Source organism: Balearica regulorum, chromosome 8 (genome assembly GCF_011004875.1).
Source record: "Balearica regulorum gibbericeps isolate bBalReg1 chromosome 8, bBalReg1.pri, whole genome shotgun sequence".
Classification (NCBI taxonomy): Eukaryota; Metazoa; Chordata; class Aves; order Gruiformes; family Gruidae; genus Balearica; species Balearica regulorum.
The window spans coordinates 21,577,801-21,591,648 of NC_046191.1; the positions used below are offsets into that span (position 1 = coordinate 21,577,801).

A 13,848-nucleotide genomic window follows, 5' to 3' on the forward strand; every position below is an offset into this window, starting at 1 on the left:
AAAAACTAATGAGCTACTTTGCTGCCAAGGATCTGCGTAACTGAAGTCACGAGGAACGAGATTCTTAAGTACTTTATAGGGGACACCCTGCTATGACCGGCCACTCAGCCCAGGGCTCAAGCTCAAAGCATGGCTGTAGTTCAGAAGGCTGTCTTTGTCATACTACAGAAGTTTGGAAACTTTAATCACAAAAAATAAACATCTTTATCTAAAGAGTGAAAGTTGGCTTTGCAACACAACTTGAAAAGACACATCAAAATTGATTTCAAAATACGAAGAGGTTTGTATTTAGGAATACAAAGAGAAAGGAAACTTATGAAATAGTAAATCTCTAAGGCATATATTCAAAATCATTTTCTTCTTCTGATGTGTTTCTTTCCATTCTCCTCTTGAGAGAAAATCGGCATTTACCATTTTAGTAGCATTTATTATCACCCTTTAAGCACTTCCCGATTTTAGCAGAAAAATCTCCACCTTCTCCAAATAGACCATAGATGAAACCTTTCTATGGCTTCAGTCGTTTTCAAAATCCCAATGTCACACAGGGGATAAAGAAAGAAACAGGATATCCAAGTAAAATATACAAAAATAGGAAGAAGTTTGTTTATGGAACGGCAACCAGAGTCCTGACATATACAATATTTTCATTGTTTTTTCCTTTGCCATAAGTTTTCTGACCCATCTGTTTTGTTTTTCTGGTTGATTTATTCATCAGCTTTTTCCATCACTATGGCAAAGGCAAATATCCTTTGGAAGGAAGATCATCTTTCCCCTTCCACACTTCCTCTGGGACAGAGAAGAAACAACATCGATTTATTGTCTTGACAAAGCTGGCCACCTGGACAGAGAGACCCATCGTTCTCAGGCCAGAAGTGCAAGACTATAGGATACTCTGGAAAAATCTGCCTGAGGAACAGGTCATTTGCCACATCAGCAGCATTTACTGTTGGTCCCCTGTCTAGCAGTGATAGGCAACAGCGGGTGCTTCAGCGGAAGATGAAAACTGCACATAACAGGCCAAGTTCATCATGCAGTCCTTTAAATAATTTCCTTATTTGCACAGGATAGTACGTCCCCTTAATTGAGGTATGACTTCCTTCTCTAGCTTGGCTTACTTTACTGCAAATACTATTCCTTCAACAGTGAAAAACCACAAATCTTTTTTAAAAAGTCAAACCCCATGCAGAAAAAACAATACATACTAAGAGCGGTAAATACTGGAGTGTATAAATTCATGTAAAATTCCTGTATTTTATCTCTGAAAACAGCAAGAAACTTCCTGAAAGTTTCTCAACTAAAAAGTATCATATAATCAGACAGTATCATTATCTGAAATCAAAACCTACTTAATTCAAGGAAATGCGAACATTTGACTGGAAATGAGAAAAATTCTCACTTAACAAAGCTTGCTATTCTTCAGATAAGAAAAGTAATCTTCCTCATTTCATCTATGCTGTGATATTTGTAACATCAGAATTGCCTGTATTTAGGCTGTGAGCCTAATATTTGACCTTTAATCAAAATAAGTCATAGAAAAACAGAAGAAAAATGTTAGGAAAAAAAAGAGGAACTTAAGGTTTATGATGGTTTAGAAGTTAAAATCATTGCCATGCAAAACCTGATTTTTTATTTTATTTTTTATACATTCCACCTAGTTGTAGGATTTAGACCACTTTTATTGAACTTCAGTAACTGTGCTAGTTGACATATGGACACCTACAGACATCCTGAGGTTTGGACTTGATGATCTTAGAGGTCTTTTCAACCTTTATGATTCTATGACCCTGCAGGTATCCTATATCTGCATTTTAATCCCATCCTGTTACATCCCTTGGAAAGCATATTCTTTCCCAGTTACAGTTTAAAACTCCTTACAACAAAAAACTTTATGGCCTATACTAATGTTATAAAAATATTGTGTTAAGTGAAACATATCCAGATATATCAATATAAGTTATTCATGTTTAAGTGGCATATATACAATTTACATGCAAAAGAGAAAATACACATCTGTTTCTCCATATATTATAATTTCTTCTAGAGTACGTTTTTCTTAGTGATTTATGTATATACTGCAGATTACTACTGAAAATTACTTCTATAAGCTATCTTTTAGGTAAGTTACATAAAATACAAATAATTTGTTTCCTAGTGCCACAAGGAGTGCCATATCTGCATTTATTTTTTCAGTATTAAGAAACTCCATATCAAAAAGAGAAACTGAACTCATTTCTACAATAAGACAAGGAATTTATAGTTGAAATTATCTCAGATTTATTAAAATTTAAGTTAATTTACAAACGTTTTTCTCACTTTGCTGGTGAATGCCATTATCACCAAATTGTCTGCGTACAAGTGGAGGCCATGGACTACTGTTTCTGGTGGAAACTGCTATTTGACTTTGTCTAACAAGCTCACAGGAAATGTGTGCTGCTATTCAAACTGGGATGGAAAATAATCACTGTGAAGGAACTACACAGGAAAGTTGAAGACGACATTCCAAGTTCTATTAGAATCTTTCTAGACAACTCAAATGTAGAACCAACGTTGCTACATGTTGAATTATGTCAGTCTTCAGAAATACTGTATTCTCTACGTATACATATCCATGTCCATATACAAGCAGACAGGTAACTCAATCTCAATTTTAGTTTTCTTTAAAAAACAGTTGAAAAACATTTTCAGTTACAAAAAATAATAATTCACCTATATCTTGTTTTGATTTTGATATAATTGTCACGTGTTCACCAGCAGGACATAGAAGTCATCTCCCCAATGCAAGTATGTCATATTATTATAGATTTTTGAGTTGACATTCTAGTCATATTTTTATAAATGTCCATCCAGCATTGTTATGTTGTAAAGCATCAGTTGCTGTCATTATTATTGATAATAATAAAATAGACATAGTACTCATTTGGAAAAAAATTAGGCAATTGAGAGACACTAATTTTTTTTTATTTGCTTCACTACAGAAAAATAAGTGACCAGAGTGATTTGGCCATACAAACATTCATGAGATTTTCTTCATGTGGGCCCTGCAAAACTTGCCACTGATCAGGCATCACAAGTTATTTATTTGCAATCACTTCAGAGAGTTATTGGCAAGGATTAGCATTAGCCATTGAATTTTGATTCTTTTCGACCAATTCAAAGAGGATGGAGACTAGTCTTCCTTTGGAAGGACTTCAAAATTATGAATGACTGCCAAGACAAGCAGCCTTTGCTAAGAAAAGTAACGTTAAAACAATGCAATACGTCACTAGAAGTTTGCCTCTAAATTTTTTTATATGTGACCTTTTGCAGAACAGAGGGAGATAGGGCCTTTCATTTGAAACAATAAAGCCCAACTAAATACGATTTCAAATATATTTTAAAAGGAAAAATATTCTCAGGATAGTTGGAAACTAAGTACTGTTACATAGCACTGCTACTGTTATGTAGGACTGCTACAGTCTGTTCTCTTAACTCACGATGTTACTCTAACTGACCCTACTGCGTGTCCCTGATTGCACAAAAATCTTCCAGGGCTAACATATCTGGAGCAACAGTAGCAAAGAATGATTTTTTTCCTCAGCTATTGAGGGCAATATTTGGGACAGCTCGCACTGTGCACGCACTGTGGCTTGTACCATGCCCCTGGGTGAGCTCTGGACAATTCAAGTTGAGCTGTTCCATATGAAATACAAGCAGAAGAAATTGTTTTGGTAACATATATGGCACATGGTAACAGGTAGGACACATTTTAACAAAAACATAACATTTACATATATTGCAAGAACATACAGCTTCCAGTATATGTCATGCTATGCCATGGCATGTGGAACAGAGCAGTTTTTAAGAATTTTTCAGTTAGGACAGAAGACTGCTACATTTAGGGGCAAGCCCACCTGCTGTAATGCTATTTTTGCAATTAGGTTATTTTTGCATTACTTTTCACTGGGTATGGATACACATCAAGCTAACATACAGCCAGTTCCCAGATGCAGAATAATTTTAATCTTGGTTTTCAGTACAGCTTTGAGGACCAATCATTTTTTAATTTCTTTCTTAAGTCAGTCTTGCTTTGTACTGGCTGTACTGAAAATTGACTCTGTGATGGGAGCGTGACAAAATTCCTCCCTCTGCTATGGCCAATTTTTTCCAAATATTTTGCAAAAGATAATTTTCGAGCTTTTGTTTCACTTTGGTGTCTATTTGAAAGATGGTAAGAGGCAGTTAGTTGATAACAATCAGCAGAAGCTTAAAAATATTGAGGAACCAAAGAGAAGAAAAATAAAGAACCCCAAATGCCCATGTAGCAGTTATGGAAACACAGGTATTTGACACAATTATGTTAAAGAACAGTAGGTGCTTTAGGAGTCCCCACCCTAAAACAGTTTCCTGTTTTTCAAAACCTCAGCTACAGATTTTAAATGCTACAAGATTCTCCTCAATGCAGTTCATCTCATTACAGCCCCTATGCCATGTTTCTAAATCTCAATCACTGAAATCAGGCTCTCACACAGCTGTGAATTCTGTGCAAACTGACCACCATGTACATGCCAGATCAGAATGTGATGTGAGCTTACCTGAATTAAGGACGTGTCTTCTTGTTTTCACTGTGGCATATCTCATACTTCTGAGGTGCTATAGTAAAAGCCTTAAAAATGCACAAAAAAAAAAAAAAAAAAGAAAATTGAACCATTGAACTAAACTAAATTTCCTAGTTCTTGTTGAGTTTCTTCACTCAGCTATAGGGTTAGCTTTAGACTTTAAAAATGCTCATTAAAAGCACAGATACATTTACAGAAACACAGTTTCACAGGATGAAAGCAATTAGTCATGGATCAAATACTGTTAATAAAATGGAAGTGCTTTGTACTTCCACACTTGTCCTCGTGAAGATGACTATTGATCAAAACACTTTCTTAGAAACTCCCACATCAATAGCTATATGTAGAAACAAAAAAAATTAGTCAAATTCTGTATTGACATCATTTGATAAAACAAAATCCGTTTCAGGGTCCCTTCCAAAGTGTATCTCCTGTTTTAGTCCATTTTCTCTCTTTGATAAAAAGAGAACGAGTCAGCTTTTAAGAAACCTGGAGAGCAGACACATAGGAAGTACTGCAAGTTCTTCCCAAGTTGTGTCTAAGCTCTTAAGATACTTTTTAATGATCTCACAAATTTGTTCCGGTAAAGTATGAATACTGCTTAAGAGAATTTCTCTAGAATCTCTCAATTTGATTACTCGGTTTTTTTGGTTGGTTTGGTTTTTTGTTTTGGTGTCCTCCCCCCCAATATTTGAAGCAATGTTTTTCAAAGTACAGGCTGCAACAGCATGAAATCTGATTAGACGTGTAATGCTTTACTGCACTGATCTGATTCTCAAACTTTAATGACATCCCCCTCCAAAAAATTAAATTTGATACAGACGTACAAAGCCTCACCAGTCCTCACTCATTGTCTTTACAGTACATGAGTTAAAGCAGGTTGATGGGAATGGCTGTATTTTTCCTATAAAGGCTTTTTGGCTTTGAGATATTGTCTGGCAATTAAGACTATTTTGAAAGTGTCTGCACCCCTCACAACATCCACTGAATTGTGTAAAATTTCTATACTGCCAACATCTTCAAAAATCACTACAGAATCATTTCCTAGGTAAAATCTGAAAATTCTCAACATCACTTTTGATCTTTTATAAAATGTTTTGATCTGTTAAGCTTTGAGGCATGATCCTTCCTACACATATGAATGTCCATGTACAAACATATTTTACAAATACAGTAGGAAACACATTTTCAGGTTCTTGCTTATTCAACCATATTAGAGTTTAAAACACATCACCAGTATTCTACCAACTTCCATATAAAAAACCAGATTGTTCATAGCAAAGTCCCCAGTGGATTTCATAGTATGTAAGCTGCTCTTATAATTTTTAATACCCAGCACCCAAAAATATATGGTTGCTCATGTTACTTATTTTAAGATGCTCCTTAAAACACTTACAACTCTCAAATTTTAGCTTTAATTATTTTTGTGACCAAAAAGTTCATCTATTTCCAAATGGAGGTATGATCTAACTATTGTGTATGACCAGACCATACACATAACATTCCCTTCAGAGCAAACAGATATGTTTCAGTTCTCACTTGCATGTACTCAGGATAGTCCTAAATGCACGTACATCATAGCTCAACAGCACAGCTGATCTGGTGGTGCTGCAAGTTTAAGGCATTCCCATGGTCTCTCTCAGTATGGCACTGTATGATGGAATTTCTGCAATGAGGTATTATGTTAAAAATAGTAACAAGATTGCAAATCCACATGCTATAAAATGGGAAAAAAAAGAATTAAAGTTTACTTACATGCTCACATACTTTCTTCCCCAGGAAACCTTCAGCTCTTTTTCTGTAGGAGATCGATTGATTGTGGGAATGAATGAGGAGTTGGAAGACAAGGGAGACTCTTTGCACCTGAACTTTGACTCATTTAGCCACAATTAGAGTTGGTGAGAACTACCTTTTGCCTAATTAAAGTAGTAAGGAATGCTTATTACTCTGAAAACCCAGGTACTGAAAATTTGTCATTCAAAGTTAATGGACTTGAGGTGCTGCAGAAAGTGGGTGGAAAAAAACAAGTGGCAGTTATCTTCCATGTTTTGGTAATCTACATCAACTATGTGGGCATAGGTACAATAAAATTCAATTCAGTACATCTACTATTCTCTGAATAAGCTGTAAGGGAATGGAAAGTTTTTTTAAATCCTGTTACTAATGGGAATTGCCGTAATATCCTCATGATTATGAGGAAATGCTTTGAGATTACAGGCGAAAAAGAGAAGGCATCTTAACTGAGAAACTGAAAAAAACAGCTTTAGGCTATATCCAGCTTCTAGACAGTTTTTACATGGGAAGTGACACCCATTTGTCCCATTTCCTACACACACATCCACTTCTACAAGGAAAGAACACCAAGTGAGACCCAGATCCTCACAGCAGTTTCTCTTGCCAGAAGTTCACGGTTTTTTTCTGTACTAAGCACACCTAAATTCCAGAGAACTTGACGGAAATAACACCCCCAAGCAGAGACTTTAGTCCCTGGAGCAGGACACAGGCAGAGTCCTTTGGTTACACCAGGAGAACACTTCCTTTTTAGAAATGGGCCTGATATAGAACTTGCTCTCTGACAGTCCATCTTATAAAACACAATGACAAATCTGAGATCAGCAAAGCTTGGATGAGGAGTGACTCACAGATAACAGTCCAGCACTTGTGAAGAACCCAGGTGCCTGATCCCAAGCAGCCGGTGGTGTCTGCTGTGAGCCTCTCCACAGCACAGGCTCCTCTGGGCTCCTACAACCAAGTCTTAAAGTTGACCATGAAGAATCAACTCAGAGAGCTCGTCAACCAAAGAACAATATTCGGACTACGGAGAGAAAGACCTCATGCAGAATTTAGATTAGTGATTCCTATCACTGGGGGATTTTGCGTCATGTAACACTTGTAGTAGGGAGTTACAATAGAAAAAATGAGTCGAATTGAGCTTGTTTAGTATCAGATAACTTTGTATTACTTGTAACCTTAAAAAGATTTATTTATAACAAACATACAAAAGTATATGCAATGGAGGTCTCAAAAGAACATTACTATTATCTCCATTTGCAAACACAGATGGGCGTATGCTGCAAGGGAAACCTTTGCTCACATTAAAATGTTATGCTTCAACTAGCGGCGGTACAAATTGTTCCCAGCTAGATGTCCCATGCACAATAGCCCACATTATACAATGGCACAAATAATAGTCTGCCTTTTAGCATGTTCACAACATGCACAATTTGCTGCTGCTTCTAGAATTTTCTGCATAATATCATACTTTGTTAATAGTGTGCAGAAGCTCAACATAATATTTTCTAAATTTCCTTTTTTCTTAAATGCTCTAACTACACCCAGAAAAACAGCCCATAGTAATACATTTACTAGCAACTTGTTGATAGATTGAAGCACATCAATAGAGCTCCTTCCTGATAAAACTACCAATCACTGATCCCCAATGACTTCTTTGTCATTGTGTGAATATGTATATAGTTTTTCTTATTCAGGCATACAGACAGCTGCAGGTCACATTCTCATAGCAATTTCCTCTTCCTTCTTTTCCTTTTGGACAGGCAGAAGTCATGCAAACTCCTTCCAAGTACGCTGATGGTCTCATGCAGTGGGGAACAGAAAGTCATGGCATAAATATCTAATGAGCACAAAGATGTAAAGAACCAATAACTTATGAAAAGATAGCTACGTGAAAAGACAAATTCACCCTTGGGAAGAAAGCCACCTCTCTGCCAAGCAGTTTTGCAGTACTGCAATGGCAAACCCCCAAGTTATTTTGGTGAGTTCAAGATTGGGGAAGCTCCCCTGCACAAAGCACTGAAACACTTTAAACACTACTGTTTGAAAAGTACCTGGAAGATCTATTTCTCACAAGCATATAGTTCTCCATGTATACAAAACTGTTCTCAGACCCAAAGGAACTTAAAATAGTTCCTTCTTCACTATCACACGCCTATACTTCCTTCTTGATTACCACATGCCTTAGCAGCCTCTGTTTCCCTGCAACTGTTCGGCACTTTTGTCCAAGTAAACAGCAATAACCTAGAATGCAAAAGACAATCTGCTGACAAAGGTAACTTGCTCTGTCATTCTATCCTTCCGAGTCTGCACAATACCAAACCTCGGCTACTCTCCTGTGATAGAACAGTTGCAAGTGCTAGCATTTAAATTCACATCAGGTATATGAAGCTTTTGAACCTTTCTTGCAGAAACATCTCTTTAAGTACCTGGGCTCTCCTCTTTCAATTTCCTTTCAGGTATCAGTAAGTTAAGAGTTATTTTGAAACTCTTCTTGCTGGTACTTATTTTTTCATGTTATTTTCAAGATTTCAGTTTGACTATCTTTCTCCTTAATTATGAAATCACCTGCAACTTTATACACTACTCTCAGCACATCCAGTTTCCCTTTGCATATTTATTTTCTCTTCCAGTTCTGCAGAGGGTAACTTCAAAAACCTGCTGTTCTTTTCTTTAAAGACTCTTCCACACTGACAGTTTCACAATTTCTATCACCATAACTGTTCTTGTACCTTTTTCCGGTCCTCTCAAGATCATAAGCTAAATGTTCTCGTTTCTTTTCCAATATGCCTTACCAAAAGTCAGTTTCTAACATTTTGAATTACAGCTAATCTCTTATTCAGTATGCTGAACATTTCTCTCACTCCGTTGTAAACACTTCCTCACTTCTACCTGAAGAGTTATCAAGACCACACAGCTGACTACTTTTTCACAAGCCATTAATGGTTCGAGCTGCTATTGAATGTCGCCTGCAATTGCTCTTATAGCTGAAACTAGCAGAACTTTAAGATATTTTGTCGCATAACATTTGCAGGCATTTAACCTGTTTGCATTTCTTCTAACTTCCAATACTAGATGAATTCTCAAACTCCTTGCTTCCAAATCCTTCCTAAATCTAGCCTCATATTACTCACTAGTATTGTGTAAATATGCTATTGTTCTTTTCCCACCTAGTTCCTGCTGTCATTCCAGTTAATTCATTTGTACAAAAATAGTAGAATTAAATTGATTAAGATTTCCTACTATTCTTCCTTTCAGCTACCTTGTTGGAAATGCCCCACCTACTTAGAAACTTGAGAAAAAACTCTGACATACTGAAACTGAAACTTTCTACAGAAAAATAAAAAAGAAAGAAGAAGAAAAAATGGATTAAAAGTCCTCTTACTTCTGAAGCAAAAGAGGATTTTAAAAAATTCTCTTAATACTCTTCACACTAAGTTCAGTGTAGGCTCTCAGCACATTACAGACTCTCAAAAATGAAAAAAAATATTTAGATGTTACTCTGCAGGTAAGCATTTTTGGTTATTAGTTCTCCAAAATACTGAAATATATACATAACATCAGTAAAGGCATTAGTTCCAGTTAACTATGTAACTGAAGTCTCGTATATGCTTAAGAGTTTTGCTAAAAGAGCCCTTACTGTGATTAAATAAGAAGTGTATAATGAAGGTGTAAAAACGCTAGAAGATACTCCCTTTAGCTGGTAGAGCATTAACTAATGAACTCAGAGGCTCATAGGCTTTGTGTAAAAAAACTTCAACAAACTTTTACTACAGTAATCACATCTCAATAGCTCTGAACACATTTTGTACACATGTACTAAGAGCAGACAGCTGTTTAATGAGAGTTTGAAAGCTGTGGAAATACCCTTGTAAAAGAGAGGAAATGGAAATCCCCCCCCCCATTTATTATTTCTTCAAAAATCTATTTGTATAAAATTAGTATCAGTCATGGATGAAGTTGAATGTTTAGGAATATGGAAAAATCTTTGTGCTTCACCCAAATGCTTCAGACAGCAGACCAGATGCATGGAGGCAAGGCTCTTTTCTCTGGCTTGTTCCACTGGCTATGAACATTCTTGTCTTTCTTTCTTTGGACCTCACCTGTGCTGGAGCAAGTTGCTGTTAGACGTTCCTGCTCGTAATAGAAATACTGTAGTTTAAAGCTGCGTTACTGGTCAATGCTTACACTCAGAGAGAAAACAGAGAAAGAAGAGCAGCAAAAAAGAGTGATACACAAGTGAGAAGCAAGTGGGAATCTCTGTCCTTCCTCCATGCAGCGGGCCCTGGAAGGAAGGCTGCTGCTCCCAGGAAGGCATCTTGTGGGTGGGGAGCAATTGTGGAAGCTGCGGCTGATTTCAAAGCTGTAAAGGAAAGAGATGCTTGGGCAGAAAGACCGGAGTCACTTGCATATAAGCTATTACCACAGCCAGCAAATTTAAGAGTTTCAACAGGAGATGAAAAGAAAGATGTGTGGCTTTCCACAAGCTGCCTCTTTATCTGCAAATGCAGTAGCAGGCTTGGCTGGGGTTTGCATGCTAAACTGGGGCAAGCAGAAAAATGGTCTTTCAACCTCCTACTCTGTTCTCCAGCCTGCCTTCTTCAGCGGGTAGCCTGGAAGACACAGTGTAGCTGAATTACTACAACTAAGTTAGGGTATCTCTGGAAATACTGAGGTTGGGTTGGGAATTTGTCATGTAATTTGCAATGGAATATTGCACCAAATATTTACAGAGGCCTGAAATAAACAAACATAATTAATTTGGCACCTTCGAAGATTGTTAAACAAATTAATTTACCAGAAACATTTTTTTAAGCAGAAGATTGATTTTCAAGTGAGTATTGCAGTATAAATGTGTTTATAATAATTACCTGAAATTCTAATCCACTGTTCAAATCAGTACGGTGCAAAATGCTATGTCAATGAAGAGCCTGTTCAACATCCCATTAGAATGTCATACATTTCCAATACATTCCTCGTATTGCTCAGAAACTATTTTAATTGTAATAAATAATTGTTTATTAATTCAGAGCAATTAACACCTTTAAGAAATGTTCATATTTTCATGTACTGTCTGCGTCTTCTGCTAGAAGACTCACAATGCCATAGGCCTGTTTCACAGGCCCTCTTTGGACTTCCTGTGAACAGTCACCAGTCAAAATTTAATTATCCTACTACTTTTAGTATGTTACAAATATGTTGCAGTTTTCCCTTAAAAGACACTGTTTCAATGAACCATCTTGTGGATAAATTCATCCAAGTATAGTGAAGTAAAATGGGTGGTTTCAATGTATGGTAATTTAAAAAAAATATTAATTTTAAGAACAATTATTTTTAAACATTCTCACAGATGTAAAGTACATTGAATTTATCAATTCGTGCTTTCTTCAGTTCACCTATGACACTACATCGAAAAAACAGTCATGTGGGATTTCTTGCTGAGTGTGCTCATTATAGGACAGTTGCTGCAATCCAAAATTAGTACTTTATTTAGCATCAGCACTTTCTTGAAAACGAATACAAAGTTGATGGTTATTTTTAAGAATTTGCTGCATCACATATTTAGAAAATACACATAATGCCAGAAAACATAAAGAAGATGTACCTCATAGAGTGTCACAGGAAACAGAAATCTGATAGAACAAAGAGATCTTCCTATCACCAATAACTAGAAATTGGACCTGCTATTGTTTATTTAAAACATAGGGAAAACTCTGCTTCCTATCACTATACGTGTATTTTGCTCCATATACAACATGACCCTTGACTTACAATAGACACTAGAGAACTTTTTGGCTTTCATTCAGTTTAGCCATTATAGACTGAACCTGCAGAAGGTTCAGCCAACATCTACACTACTTTAAAAGGATTTGACACATCATCAGAAAAAAAGAAAATGTGTGTTTCCTTGAATTCTAGGGGGAAAGCACTTGAATGGCAAAAAAAGAAAAGAACAGCAACATTGTTAGGTCAGACAGTACTCTGTGGACAGTCCTCCTCCTTGCTGCTGAGGCAGCACAAAGCAGAACTCACAGCTATACAAGTACTGTATCAGCACTGCTGTATTTCTTAGGGCTTTTGAGGCTGAAACGTGCAGTCAGTTCTCAGAAGTCCGGAGCCAAATGGCAAACTGCACAGTACGGTCTCCATAAAGGAAAAAACTGTACGATTCCCATAAAGTTAAAGAGAAATTAAAAAATAAAGACTGGTGTTTAATAAAGCAGCAGTAATCCATGGTTAATTAAGGACAAGGCACATGATCTGCCATGTCTTAACGTAAGTTGGAGAAATGATACTATTTACTGGATGATGCTCATTTTTCTGGGTAATCTATGGCAGCTGCATATTCAACGCAAATAGGGCAGATCAGCAAGTAGATGGTGTTTCTAAAAGGTGTTAACAGGAACTAGAGTTTTTCACGTTGTTGACAGAAGGAAAAGATTTTGTAATTTGTTATAAATTATTCTGAATTTTCTTCCTAAATCCCTCCAGTTAGCTGTTTTGGTCATGGAGGGCTTTTATGCTTTCCATCTCTTGGGAAGCATCATTCTTCCCTTTCAAACTTGAAATATGTCCTCCTAGCATACTGATACTAAGCACAGGAGCTAAAAAGGACTCCTGAATCATCAAATACACAATAAAGCAGGAGCTGACAAATTCAGTGTATCTTGAAACTGGAGGAAGATCTCAAAAATAATTGCTATGAAATTATTTTTTTTTCTTATTTTTAAACAAAGTGCTATGTTAAAAGTAATTGATTTTTTTGCTTTTTAGTAGCCCAAGGGAAATCTGTTTTGCTACTCCAGTGTATGGTTGTTTTAATAGCCTGGCTCTTCAAATTTCCAGTCCTGCTGCCAATTAATATGGACCTGCTTCTCTGCACACTTTCTTCAAAACTTTTTACCTTCTTCTTCCACTATGCCTTCTGTCTAAGGATTATTCCTTCTCTTCTAAACTCTCTTGAAGCATCTTTGATAAACTTCCTAGTTCCTTGCCAGTATTGGCTATGTCCATTATCTCATTTTCACTTCCAAGGAGGTGTCTTGTTCTCCCGTTCCTTCCAACCCCATTTTCTCCTCTTCATTCCTACTCCTTGGCTCTATTTCTTTTCCAGCTGCTAGTTCCTTAACACTGTCCTTGTAGGATTGCAATTCTATGAGTTTGCTTCACTGACCTTCATATGCAGTTTTGTAACTGTGCAAGCATTAAAATTCTGTAATTATATTAAGCTTTTAATTTCATCTTTCTCATCCTTTTTTGCGGGTTTGCCAGAAATTCCTCAAGTGCCTCCCTAACAACTACTAACCTTGAAGCTTTTCTAGCGTTTCCAGATTAGTTACATGCCCATCCATACCCCTTACTGTCATGTTACATCCTGAAATTTGAAGGAACAGTATGGTATTCTATGGTTACCTTCTGCCATGGTGAAATACTTCAAAATCAGTCATTTATTGCATGTCTT

The 13,848-nt window shown here is 36.6% G+C and overlaps 1 long non-coding RNA gene across 1 annotated transcript; it reads right to left on the reverse strand.

Annotated features, from left to right (window-relative positions):
* Positions 1-1,242: 1,242 nt before the first annotated feature.
* LOC142602769 (uncharacterized) lies at positions 1,243-11,131 on the reverse strand. The gene is made up of 3 exons (XR_012836562.1): positions 6,097-11,131; positions 4,572-4,642; positions 1,243-1,511 (listed from the first exon to the last, which is right to left on the reverse strand). It is a non-coding gene; the product is annotated as an uncharacterized LOC142602769 (long non-coding RNA).
* Between the last annotated feature and the right edge of the window lie 2,717 nt (positions 11,132-13,848).